The sequence below is a fragment of the Sceloporus undulatus genome, chromosome 2 (genome assembly GCF_019175285.1).
Source record: "Sceloporus undulatus isolate JIND9_A2432 ecotype Alabama chromosome 2, SceUnd_v1.1, whole genome shotgun sequence".
Lineage (NCBI taxonomy): Eukaryota > Metazoa > Chordata > Lepidosauria > Squamata > Phrynosomatidae > Sceloporus > Sceloporus undulatus.
Window position 1 is genome coordinate 17,945,601 of NC_056523.1, and position 13,598 is coordinate 17,959,198.

Consider the following 13,598-nt stretch of genomic DNA (forward strand, 5'->3'; position numbering starts at 1 on the left):
TAAGAGGTGATATGATAGCCCTGTTTAAATATTTGAAAGGATGTCATATTGAAGAGGGAGCAAGCTTGTTTTCTGCTGCTCCAGAGAACAGGACCCGGAACAATGGATGCAAGCTACAGGAAAAGAGATTCCAGCTGAACATAAGGAGGAACTTCCTGACAGTAAGGGCTGTTCGACAATGGAATGCACTCCCTCGGAGGGTGATAGAGTATCCTTCCTTGGAGGTCTTTAAACAGAGGCTGGATGGCCATCTGTCAGGGATGCTTTGAATTGGATTTCCTGCATGGCAGGGGGTTGGACTGGATGGCCCTAGTGGTCTCTTCCAACTCTACGATTCTATGATTCTATGATTCTATGATTCTATGATTCTATGAATCATGATCAGAAGTGTCTGCATGAACAGTAAAATGTACCCATCTGCTATACCTCTAAGGCAGAGATGGGACCTCCAGACATTTTTCTTATTGCAGATCTCAGAACCCCCTTCTGATATTGCTAGGGCTGATGAGAGCTGTAAGCCCCAAACATCTGGAGGCCTAGAGTTTACCAATTCCTTTCTAAGAGGAAGTTGTTTTAGAATATAGGGGTTACTTCAAAGAAGTCCCTTCAAAGAAGTCACCAGAAAATATATCTCTGCTTAGGTGTACCACTACTAGAGGAACTTCTAATGACAACCTCAAAGAAGAGGTTGGTCCAGTGACATTAATAGGGGCATGCCAGGATGCGACCAACATTAGGTGACACCTCGGTTGGGTAATGCTCAGTTGGGTCCCTGGGCCACTGTGGCTGCTAGTGGTGGGTGTGGTGTTGCTGCCACATGGCAACCCTTTTAGGGTCTGGCAGGGCTACTGGCTGACTGGGAAAGGGAGATGTTACTGTCAGTGGCAACAGTGGTACCACGGACGCCTTCACTTCATGCCATATCACCTCTTTTCCCCACTTGGCTGGCTGGTGGGCAGCAGCAGATCATGACAGTTGCCAGCAGCCACCCCTTCACTGTCTTGTCTCCTTTGGCGGCTGTGGAGAAGTCTGCCTGGGTGGGCATTGGCAACTGCGGTGAGTTGCAACTGTGCCATTGGTGTCTATCCCTTCTTCTCTGCAACCTTTGCTCCCTCAGCCAAGGGAGCCTCAGCAGAAAAGCCCAAGTGATAAGCCCTCTGCTCTCACTCTTTCCACTGCCTTGATTGCTTGGTTGCCTGCCCACCTGCTCCTTATCAGCCCTTTTTGGGTGTGGCCAAGTGGTGGGCACCTGGCCAGGGGAACAGGGGAGTGAGGCAGGGGAGGGAAGGGTTAGCCAATTGGCCAGCTGTCTGTCCAGCAGCCCTTTCTGGGCATCTGCATGGATCATACCAACACTAGTGATGCCACTAGATTGGCTTTATCAGGAATGCAAAAAGTTTACTCTTATGGGTACGTGTGGTTTCCCCAAATGCTGTTTCTGCCCTCTCTAGACCCCTTTTATTCTGCCCCTTCCCAAAAGGTGAATTTGTGCTCCTGAAAAGCCATACCCTCCAACTGTCCTAGTATGGCAGGGACAGTTCTAATTAATCCTTCTGTCTCTTTCAGTTCCTTTTAAAATGTCCTAGTTTCTCCTCCTTTCTCCTGCATTACTTCAGTTGCTGCAAACTGAGTTAAAAGTGCAAAAGTCATTTGCACTCACCTCAGTGGGGGTTATAAAGAAATGACAGGATAGAAACGTGCCATTCCTAGTGGGATCAGGCAAAAGCAAACTGCTGCAGCATATCCTAAATTGTTTGTTCTCCCTCATTAATAACTTTTGACATCTTGAGCACATGCTGGCGGTGCTTGGCCACAAATGTCCCAGTTTTCATGTGTGATAAAATGTTGGAGGGTATGGAAGCCTCTGAGGGTGCCAATTCACCTTATAGTTTGCAGCATCCCACTCTTTGACAATTCAAGGTCCAAATGTTGTTTTTTTCAAAATCAGAAATGGATTTCCAGTCATTTCCATTTTTGCATGTGTGTGTGAGAGAGAGAGAGAGAGAGAGAGAGAGAGAGAGAGAGAGAGAGAGAGAAATTCTTCGCAGTCCTTTCAGCTCCTGGATGCTTTTGGGAGCAAAAACCTGGCCCTTAGACCCGTTTCAGTTACCCATCCCTGATTTAGAAGATAGGAGACACTTTCTCAGCCCAACTGAATACAGTCAGCCCTCTGGATCCACAGATTCAACCATCCACGGTTTGCACATGTGTGTGTGTGTGTATTCCAAAAGACCAACCTTATAATTTTGCCATTTTATACAAGAGACACCATTTTACTATGCCACTGTATTTAATGGGACTTGAGCATCCATGGATTTTGGTATCCAGGGGGGGATACATGGAACCAAACCTTAGCAGATACCAAGGGCCCACTGTGCTATCTGGGATGCTTTTGTCAACGGCAAGCCCATAAAATGAAACCCAGATGTACAAACCATGCGGCAAGCGCAAATATGCGTGTTGGGTGGGGTGTCAGTCTTCCTTTGGCATCAGTCCACCACAACAGTGCTGCCTCCATCACTCTAGGGTTTTTTGAGGAGGAATTTGCCAGGCAGGCCTCAATAAACCAACCCTGTACTCCCTCACCTCCCAAATTGGATTTAATGCTAGGTTTTCCGTCCTCTGCTAACCCCTTTGTCCCTTGTCAATTGTTTTCCCTGGATAAAAGCCACGTCTGGTCTTGAATGGTATTGCTGCGTTTGCAGCATCCTCGCCAGGGCCTCCCTCTGCATAGCAGGAAGGGGGAGGGAGTATGATGTGTTTGTCTGGCAAGAGCCCTGTGGCTGCTGCTGTTGCGCCTGTGGCTGTGTGACTCCAGCCCAGTGATTTAACCGCCAGCTGAACAGAGCAGTCAATTTCACAGTGGGCCCCAATGGGCCGAACGTGACAGATGTGGCCTTGGGCATGAGAACACCAGCAAACAAAGGAGGGATTCATTCCTTGGTGGGTATGAGTCATCACAGCTTTCTGCTTCCTGGCTGGCCACATGCAATGCCTTCAAATCCTCAGCCTTTTATTCTTTTATTTTATTTACTGGATTCAATGTGTGGCGTAGTGGTTTGCACACTGAACTATGGCTCTGGAGGCCAGGGTTTGAATCCTAGCTGTGCCATGAAACCCATTGAGAAAGCTGCTGTATCAGCACCGTAGCTATTGAGGAGCCTGCAGGGAAGCTGTGGCAATGGAAACAGCCTTCTCTCTCTCTTCACTCACTGCTGCTGCACTCTGCTCCAGAAAGTGCCATGTATCAGTATAACAGACCACTGCACCAGCATGTTTCTGGCTGGAGAGCTCCATTCAGTTCTGATAACAGATAAATAAATACTTAGGTTCAGAATGTTTCAGTTATAAGTGGGTATATTTTTCACCAGTCTCCAGCTGGTATTCTAGAGGCTCATTTCCCACTTACATTTAAACCAGTTTGCAATTCGCCTTCACTTTGTGTTGGTAAATCGATTCCAAAAGGTCCATCGTTCCCACTATGAAAGCAGATCTTTTCATTATCCCCTTGTAATCGCTTCTTTTTTGGCACGATTGTCATCCCCACTAGTTTGCGCCACTTCAAAATGCATGTCAAACATCTATGCATCATCAGTGATGTAAGCAGCAGCCCAGTTGGGAACTATATTGATAGAAGATTTGATTCATTGGTTTTGCAACTACTTGCCTCAGTATGATGGCACAGTGGTTAAATGCCTGTACTGCAGCCGCTCACTCACAAACTGCAAGGTTGCGAGTTCAATACCAGCGAAAGGGCTCAAGCTCGACTCAGGCTTGCATCCTTCCAAGGTCGTTAAAATGAGTACCCAGATTGTTGGGGGCAATTAGCTTACACTTTGTAAACCGCTTAGGGTATGCTTAAGTGCACTGATAAGTGGTATAGAAATGTACTTGTTATTGCTATTGCTAAGAACTGCCATCAGATGGCCCAGGAAATTGCACGTAGTTGCAAAACCAATGAATCAAATCTTCTGTCAATTTTTTTAAAAAATCATGCATCACACCACAAGCACAAAAGGGGGAAGAATGGTGGATCTCCCAAAAACTGAGGAGGGATGGTAAACACCCTTCTGCCATTAGTCCCTCTCCTCCAGAATGATGTGATTCAGATCCGTCATTTCCACTTGTTGAACACGCTGCAGAATCGATTCTTTTTGAAAGAACCGCCAAAGAACTAGTGTCAGGAAACAGCAGGTTTTTTGCATTTGCCTTACTTCATCACGATTGAAAATGATCACAGTAGGATCGGAACAGGTTTCAAATGGAAACGACAGTCAAATAACCCAACCAGCAATTCACTTTAAATCATAGTGGGAACGTGGCCTAGTAAAAACAACGAGGAGAGCCCATTTGCAGCTGAGACACCATTTCTAACACATCCTGACTACTCTCTAGACCATCTCACTCCATGTTATCCTCAATCTGCTGGCACCACTACAGGGTAATCTTAAACTCAAAAACAGAGAGCTAGGCAATTTCACAGGAAAGTTATTGTTTTGGATATTTTGATCTTATCATGGTTTTATCACAACAGTTTTAATATTGTTGGGAAGACTTCTAAAGGCAGCTTATCAATATTTTTTTAAAATAATTACATGCTTCAAGAGAGGTATCATCATCAAAAACCTGGCCCTCAGACCTTCCAGTTGCCCACTCCTGATTTATAATTTAGAGAGGCATCATCATTACCAGGATGATGAAGGGGAAAAATGACAGACAACTGTAAGTTTATGATATGGCAGAAGCATATGTAGGAGTTTATCACTTTGGCCAGTAAGCCAGTTTATCTTTTCTGGCTTCAATTCTGGATCCAGGATGCCCCTGGATGGTATAACTAAATTGCCAGTGACCTACGTCACGTGGGATGCTGCTGCCCAGATGCATCCTGGGTAGAAGCCTCACTCCACTGGCCAATTTTTTTATGTCAGACACTCCACAACTTCAAAAATGTGCTGGCTGAACTGAGCAAGGTTTCGACCTGGGATGCATCCGGGTGGTAGCATCCCGGCTAGATCGGTGGAGATTTAGTTATAACATCAAGGAGCATCCTGGATCCAGAACTGAAGCCAGTAGAGGTAAGCCAGCTGATTGGTCAAAGTGATAAGCTCCATAGACAACAGACATGCAACATACCTAATTTGGCATAGATGCTAAGTATGCAAGTGCTGTGCTAGGACTCTGGGTGACCATGGTCATGGAAACCCACTGGGTAGCCTTGGATAAGTCACCTTCTCTCACCCTTAAGGTCAATGGTAAACCCTGTCTGAACAAACCTTGCCAAGAAAATTCCATAAGAGGGTCACCTTTGGGTCACCTTAAGTGGAAGTGACTAAAAGGCACACAGCAACAACAAACTAAAGTAGATCCCACAACCTTGAAGTCTATCCACTCTTGTTTTTTTAAAAAGAACCCCAGGAGATGCAGCTTTTCTAGCATTTTAAGTATCAGATTGGAGCATTAGCTATCTCTCTGAGCCCCCCTTAAAATGCAATCTGGCCCATTGCAGTGCTAGACCTACACATCCCATTTAGATTTCCCCACAGTGAAGCCCCTTAACAGAATTAGAATAAGGTGTCCCTTGACTGATCAGTTGCAGTACTGGAGGCAGAAATAACTTTCACTCTGCATTTTATCTCCAGTGCTACAGAAAAAGAACAAAACTCTAAATAATGGCAGTATGACCGTACATGTTGAGCAGGAAATCTGTTTTGAGAAGGCTTGAGTTTTAAAATCTCTCCTTTTCAGATAACCTAATTGTGATGAATTACCCTATTAGGCTGTGTAAACCTAATAGGTGTTATCTGGCAGGATTTCTGTTCTGGTGTGACACTCACAGAGACTCAGCAGGAATACTTTTTCTGCCCCAGAGATGGATGCACCAGTAAAAACAACAGCTGAGCCTTTTGAACCTCTGCTATTGGTACTATAGCTGGTAAAGATGTCCAGGAATGCTGCCAGAATAAAATTAGTCAACGCTTGCATTTTCCAGTGTTGGAGAAAAAATGCACATAAAGCCAAAAACATAAATCGTCTGCAATCTTGCAACCTCTATGGCCCATCGATGCTCCCATCTTTTTTGACACAGCCCAAGCAATTGTGGTTATTCAAGTCCCCTATTTAAAAGACAGTCTGAATTACAGCCAGCCCTCTACATCTGTGGCTTTGACTTTTGAAGATGTGGTTATTAGTGGATTTGATTAATATGTTCTCTCTATGAATCTCTAGGTCCTCCAGTGTGACCCTGTGGTCAACATCCACCAGACATCATCCTGGAGGACTTAGAGATTCCTAGAGAGAACACTTCTTTAGGCATTTCTACATCACCCAGTGCAATTCTATGATCAACGGCAAGCATATACTGACCATAGAGGTGCACTGGAGGACCTTGAGGTTCTTAGAGAGGTGTTCTCTCAAAACACTATCCCAAGCATATACAAAATGCATTTAAATGCATTTTAATTTCAAGACAGGAAGACAAAAATGCATTTTAATTTCAATACAAGAAGACAGAAATGCATTTTAATTTCAATACAAGCTAGAAATGCATTTTAATTGTAGTACAAGAAGACAGAAATGCATTTTAATTGCAGTACAAGAAGACAGAAAAGGGGGAGAGACTGGAGAAAAAGAAGAGGGAAGGAGGGGAGTATAGCTTCAGTCTCCCTTATGCGAAATGCCTGGGACCCAAAGTGTTTGGGATTTTAGAATATTTGCATATACTGTACATATTAGCTGTGTCGGCACTGCAGAAATAATCCAGTTTGACACCACTTTACTTGCCATGGCTCCATCCTGGGAAATTCTGGGAAATGTAGTTTCTTGTGGCACCAGCACGCTCTGACAGAGAAGGCTAAATGTTTCATAAAACTGCAAGTCCCAGAATTCCATAGCCTGGAGCTATAGGGGTTAATGTGGTATCAAACTGGATTATTTCTGCAGGGATTCAAACCCTGGTCTCCAGAGTCATAATGCTTAAAATGCTACCCCACACTGAGAGTCTCAAATTAGTGGACAGCCAACAGGGAGCAGAGTCTAAAGGCACCAGATCCCATCTAATCTTGGAAGCTAAGCAAGATCAGCTTTGGCTACTAATGGGATGGAAGACTGACAATTAACATGACATCAGAACTACAATAATTAAGTTGACAGCTATGCAGTGCTTTCAGGATCATAGAACAGACCTCAAACATTATGTAAGCCAACTACCTGAGAGCCTTTAGGGCTGAAGAGCAGGGTATAAATACCGTAAATAAATAAATACCTACCCATGCAGGAAGGCCACTGCCACTGGACCCTGACAGGTAGCCCTCTAGTCTCAACTGAAACATGTCTTAATCAATGCAAGCCTACACCTTCTAGAGCAGTCTTCAAATTCTGTGATCAGGGCTTGGATTACTTACAGAACTTGGAATTAGCTGCAAAGAACAAATTATTTGTAATTTATTCTCTATCCCCAATAAATACATACTTGACTTATCATAGCTGTATCATGGCAAAGGATAACAGCATTATTGCTTTTACAGTGTTTAGTTTTATACATTGGAAAGATACTTTATGAGTTTAGCCAATATCTTTACTTTCCTGCTGTATGAAATGGGGATTACTGCTGGAATAAGAAAATGTATTTTAAACAAGTGTTTTCATATTGAGTGATGCCACCAGAATCACCCTTTTGCAGTCATGGTCTTAGCCATTTGAGTCAGATTTTAAAAAATCTTGTTGTTGTTGTGTGTCTTCAAGTAATTTCCAACTTATGGCAACCCTAAGGTGAACCTATCATGGGGGTTTCTTGGAAAGATTTGTTCAGAGGAGGTTTGCTGTTGCCTTCTCCTGAGGCTGAGAGCATGTGGGTTGTCCAAGGTCACCCAGTGACTTTCATGGCCGAGCTGGGAACTGAACTCTGGTTTCCAGCGTTGTACAGTAGTCTAACAGTCAAATTACTACTTTTGGGGAAACGTGAATACTAAGTTACATTTATACATGTAAGACTAAATTTAGTGTAAAGAAATGTGTGTTGCACTTCTGCAGAAGCACAGTGGCATTTGTTATTTTAGGGTTTACTCGTTTAAGAATGAAACCATTGGCATCCATTTCAGTCTCAGTCATGGAGTTTTTTTCTGTTCTGTTTGCTTTTTCAAATGTTGAAGTCATGCTGTAGCCACATTTATGTAGCAGAGGTGGGGCGGAATTATATACACTGAAGTGGACATTATCAGAAAGATTTGTGTTGCAATGAAACTCTTGGGAGGGTGAAGTATCCTGCTGAATGCGGGTGAACTACAAGGGTACACCCATCGGAAAAGACAATAATGCTTGGTAATGTGGAAGGCAGTAAGGGAAAAAGGAAAACCACATCATATGTGTGTGCATGTCTTCCAGTGGCCTACCCACATGGTGACCCTATGAATTTTATAGGGTTTTCTTATGCAAGGAATATTCAGAGGCGAATTTGCCAGTTCCTCTCTCTGAAATATAGTGTAAAGCGCCTAGTATTCCCTGGCAGTCTTCCATCCACTAGAGCTGACCTTGTTTAGCTTCCAGATGAGAAGGGATCTGGTGCCTTAGGGTATTTAGGCCTTAAACCACATCATAGGTGGGTTGTTTCAATCCAAGAAGCCACAGCCCCAGATTTGCAAGACTTGACTGTTGATGATGGAGTTCTTGGATGTCCCACATTTAAAGTGCCACCATGAGTCAAAACCAGTTTGATGGCACATAACATGGTATGAGACATTCCCAAAATTCAGGTAGGCACCCTTCTTGAATAGAGTCCTTTTGCATATAGCAAGTAGATCCTGGATAAAACCCTCTGTCAACAATGGGGTGTCTGGGATCTGAAGAAATTAAACAATTGAATAATATGCAATACTGTTCTCTATCTGTAATCTTCGTAAACCATTCAGGCTGGTTTAAAGAATAACATTATACTCTGTACGTCAGACTGCTATGGTGGAAGGATGCTTTTGGATGATTTAGGTCTAAAACACACTGCAGAAAGAGTCCAGTTTGAGACCACTTTAACTGCCCTGACTCACTGCTAGAGAATTCTGGGAACTGTATTTTTGTGAGACTTTAGCCTTCTCTGTAAGAAAGCTCTGGTGCCACAATAAACTATAATTCCCAAGATTCCCTAGCACTCAGCCAAGGCAGTTAGAGCAGTCTCAAACTGGATTATTTTTGCTGTGTGTTTTGGACCTTAGGCACTTTGGATCATGACTTCCACCACTTGAAACGATAGCTGGTTTTTATAAAGTTATTCTGTTGCTTTTTCCTCTCTCTGTCAGCTTAATATAGCACCAAGATGGATGAAAGAGGGTGGGAACCAACAGTAACGACAGTTTTAAGCACATCATTTTTGATGTGCAGGCTGCTAAAAATAAGCAGCATGCAGAACTTTAAGCATCTGCTAGAGTTTTTTGTTATATTAATATAACAATATACTGTAACAGCAAGCATGAATATTCCAGCAAACTGAACAGGGCTGAATTCTGCAATCACTACAGAACCTCAGAAAAACTTTGCACCCTCTGAAAGACTGTGTTGGAACTCTGTCTAATGTCCTTTGATAAAAAGTGAAATACAAACATTAAAAAAAAAACTGGAAAGAAGATAGGTGCAAGTGCAGAATCCATTTTCCTTCAACTATCCAATGGGATCTAGCAATGAGGTAGGTAGATAGTCTCTCCCTCTAATAATTCCTCAGCATTCAGGTTAATTTTAGCAACATTAAGACCAGAAAGCCTTTGAGGTCATGGGTTACAGCTCTACATTGCCCTTCAGCTGGTTACTTGTTACTTCAGCAAGCTTTAACCATCACCTTTGCTTTCACCAGTGTTCCTACCAGCTCCCTCCAAGTTTTCCAGTTATGCTGAGATGGCACCCTGACTCATCTCATTTATTATTCTTTCCTCTCATCACCCACTTTTGACACTGATGTTGAGTTTACTTTATGTAGCTATAGTCAGTATGTAGAGAGATCTTGTAGTACCTCTGAGACTAACTGAAATAAAGACATTGGCAGCATGAGTTTTCATAGACTTCAGTCTGCTTCTCGTCCATGTCCTCAGAGGCACAAACCTTATCAGGTCATGACTGTCATATCCGCCATATAAACAGCTTCACAAAGCTGCATGTTGACTAGTTGTTCCCATGGCTTTTGCACTCATGCTGCACCAGCTGCATTTTGGTGCTTTGATGACATCCTTCCCCATTCCATATCCAGCAACTGGACCACTGTTGGTTGTCATTGTGTGCCTTCTAGTTGTTTCTCACTTATTGCGACCCTAAGGTGAACCAGTCATGGGAGTTTCTTGACAAGATTTGTTCATAGGTTTGCCATGGCCTTCCCCTGAGGCTGAGAGTGTGTGATTTGCCCAAGGTCACCCAGTGGGTTTTTAAACAGGTAATTGGACCTTGTATTGTAGTCCAACACTCAAATCACTATGCAACTGTTAACTGTATGTTCTAACATTGGCAATGAAGTAGTGCTATCTTTTTACTTCATCTGAGGTTACAGTTGGTTAGTTTTATTTATATCCCACATCCCCCCCCCCCAAAAAAAGAGACCCAAATCTCCCTAGAATACCCAATGTGGCCAACACTGCTCTGGCCTCCAAAAGAGGGGATTGCCTCTCAGCACTTGCTGCCTGAGGCAATTGCCCGCTCCGCCAAATGGAAGGACTGCTCCATATCAGGCAGACCCATCTCTTACATCCACATCTCAGGCAGACCCATCTCTTACTTCGTTTAGGAACTGCCTGCCATTAGTCTACCAATGGTTCCCCACCATTTTTCCTAAACTCCATATTGTATGATTCTTTGCTCTCTTCCTAAATACAATGTAAGTGCAGCATATTCTAAGACCTAATCAAGCAATATTTATTAAAAAGAACAAAGAACCAGATTGGTTTCATTCAGTGCCAGGTCTGAACTGATGTATGTTGTCCCAAGCTCCTATTTTTTTAAGCTAATTTCTCCAGGGAAGAGTGATAACACTCAAGACAAAAAGAAAACATTAAAAAAATCATTTTATTTGTTCACAAGACATTTTTTTCAATATGAAAAAAACCAAGGACATTAAAAAAAAAAAGAAGAGGAAAAAACGACCAAAAAACAAAATGAAACAGAAACAGAAGTAACAAGCAAGAGACAGAAACAAACAAGACAGAAGAAGGGTAGTGAAGTCTTTGAAAACAGCACCCATTTGGGACTGATGTAGGAAAGACTGGCCTTTCTCACACTGCTTCTATGGCTCTTATACAAAGTATGTTCCTGCTTTGGTTCTTTACATTATTCAGTGCTTCTGTCTGTTTCTGCATCTAGAGATAGTAAAAGAAGCTTTTTGTAATTTCGGACTGGGGAAGATTCCCACTGAGCTAGCAAGTTCACCCTACATGACTGTCCCATGGCAGGGCAATACTGAGACAAGGAGCTTACTATATTCTATACAACATGGACTACTCCCTCATCCCTTGTTAAGCTAGCTGTGTGCAACAGGTCTTTGCCGGCAGCTGCAACTTTTTTCTGATCTTTGAAAGCAAGGGGCCCTCAAGTTTTTTCCCCGCTATCACCAAATCTTCAGCACTTTGCTATGCGCCATTCCTTAAACTACTTTAACAGTAAATAATTACTTCTATAGCAGTTCTATACACAAACAAGGAAAGTGTGGATGACAACATGTAGCTGTGCATTTTGGTTGGTCCAATAAAGGTATCATTGTTTGGATGTTAAAGGAAAACATGGGTGGGTGAAGGAATGCAATGGCACTTTTAAGACAATTATTGTACTCCACCAGTGACTCCCAAACTTTAGTCCTCTGGATGTTTGGGTCTTCAGCTCCCAGGATTTCCGATTGTTGGCCAAACAGACTGGAGCTGCTGGGAAATGAAGTCTAAAATACCTGAGGACCAAAGTTTGGGAACCACTGACCTAAGTAGATAAGATTATCACAAAAGCTTGTGCTGAAATACAGTGACTCTTTTAAAGGTACGATCAGATTCTCTCTTCCATTTTCCTTTGTATGCTGTGACAAACTGAAAGCAGATCCAGACATTACCCTTTCACTCTTTTTCAGTTTAATTCAAAGTACCTCAGAAAATATAGCCCTTATCACAGTGCCTTTAGCATCTTCCGCATGTGCAGTACTATAACTAGTGCAGCTATGTTGGCGGGGAGATTATGGGGGATATAGTTCAACAGACCTTTTGGGGAAAGCTTGCTCACACTCTAAACAGGCCCAAGTCAACAGCAAGTCCCAGACAGCATGGCTCTCAAGGCTGAGTTACTCAGAACAAAAACAAATGCCACTCCTTGTTTTAGGTAGGCACATTTAAAGTATGTCAACAGCACATGAACTGGAAGGCAGGAAGGAGCTGCCATCTCTGAACACTGATACAGTTCTAGAATGAGTAGATAAAAATGACATGTTGTTGTTTGCCTTCAAGTCATTTGCAATTCATGGCTGGCAACCTCATCAGGGGGTTTTCTTGGCAAGATTTCAGAGGTTTGCCATTGTCTTCCTCTCTGGCTGAGTGCAACTTACCTAAGATCATACAGTGGCTTTCCATGGCCAAGTGGGGATTCAAACTCTGGTCTTCCAGAATCCTGGTCCAGTGGTCAAACCTCTGTAACATACTGGCTCTTGAAAGTGACATATTAGGACAAAAATATCCCTTCAGGATTTTTGAAAAGGCAAGACAGGGCACAAGTTTAAAATAGTGACTTGAAGCACATTTTGGCCAAGTCAGAAGTAGTAAAATCACTGCTCCACCTCCATTTGGGCAAATTTAGAGTTCAGGATAGAGCACAGGCATTTGCAGAGGAACAGATCCTAGTGTGGAAATGAGCGTTAAGAGGAGGAAGGGCACCCAACACACCCAGCACTTTCCTACAGTTGTCATGGATGTCTCCTGACCCAGTAACTCCTGGAAAGAAAACCCAAATTCTGCATCTTCCATTCTGTAAGTTCTTTCATGAACTTAAGTTGTTTGGAACATAAGCCTCTTACTCCAGTGGCAATTGTTACAGAAATATCTTGCAAGGTTGACCAGGGAACCTCCAGTGAATGGAACCACAGGGCCCTCCAGTTGTGGGACTGAATCTTCCAGCATTCTCCACTATCAGTGGTACTGGGACTGGCAGTCCAATGTTTGGACAGATGAGTGATTTTATCCCCGCTTTACTGCAAAATGTAATTGCCCTTTCAAATTATTTTAGCACGCAAGACTAAGTTGATTCCGGTCTGAAATACATTTCAAAACCAATGACTTGGAGTTACCTTAATCATAGAAGCCAGACTTGACAGGAAGAAAGGAAGATGTCTTCATTTTTTAAAATACAGTTCCTACACATCTGGCAGGTCCCACCTTGGGAGAGACTGATACTTTTCCTTTTAAGTGTTCTAGAGACAGATTATCATTAGGAATAGCCAATGGAGAAAAGAAGGACCAGGCCTTTAGCTCTCCAGATGTTGACTAAACTACTGCTCCCATCATCCCTCACCACCCAGTAAAACTGATAAAGGCTGCATCTACACTGCAGAAGTAACACAGTTTGACCCCACTCAAGTGCTGTAGCACCATCCTATGCAATCCTGTTGT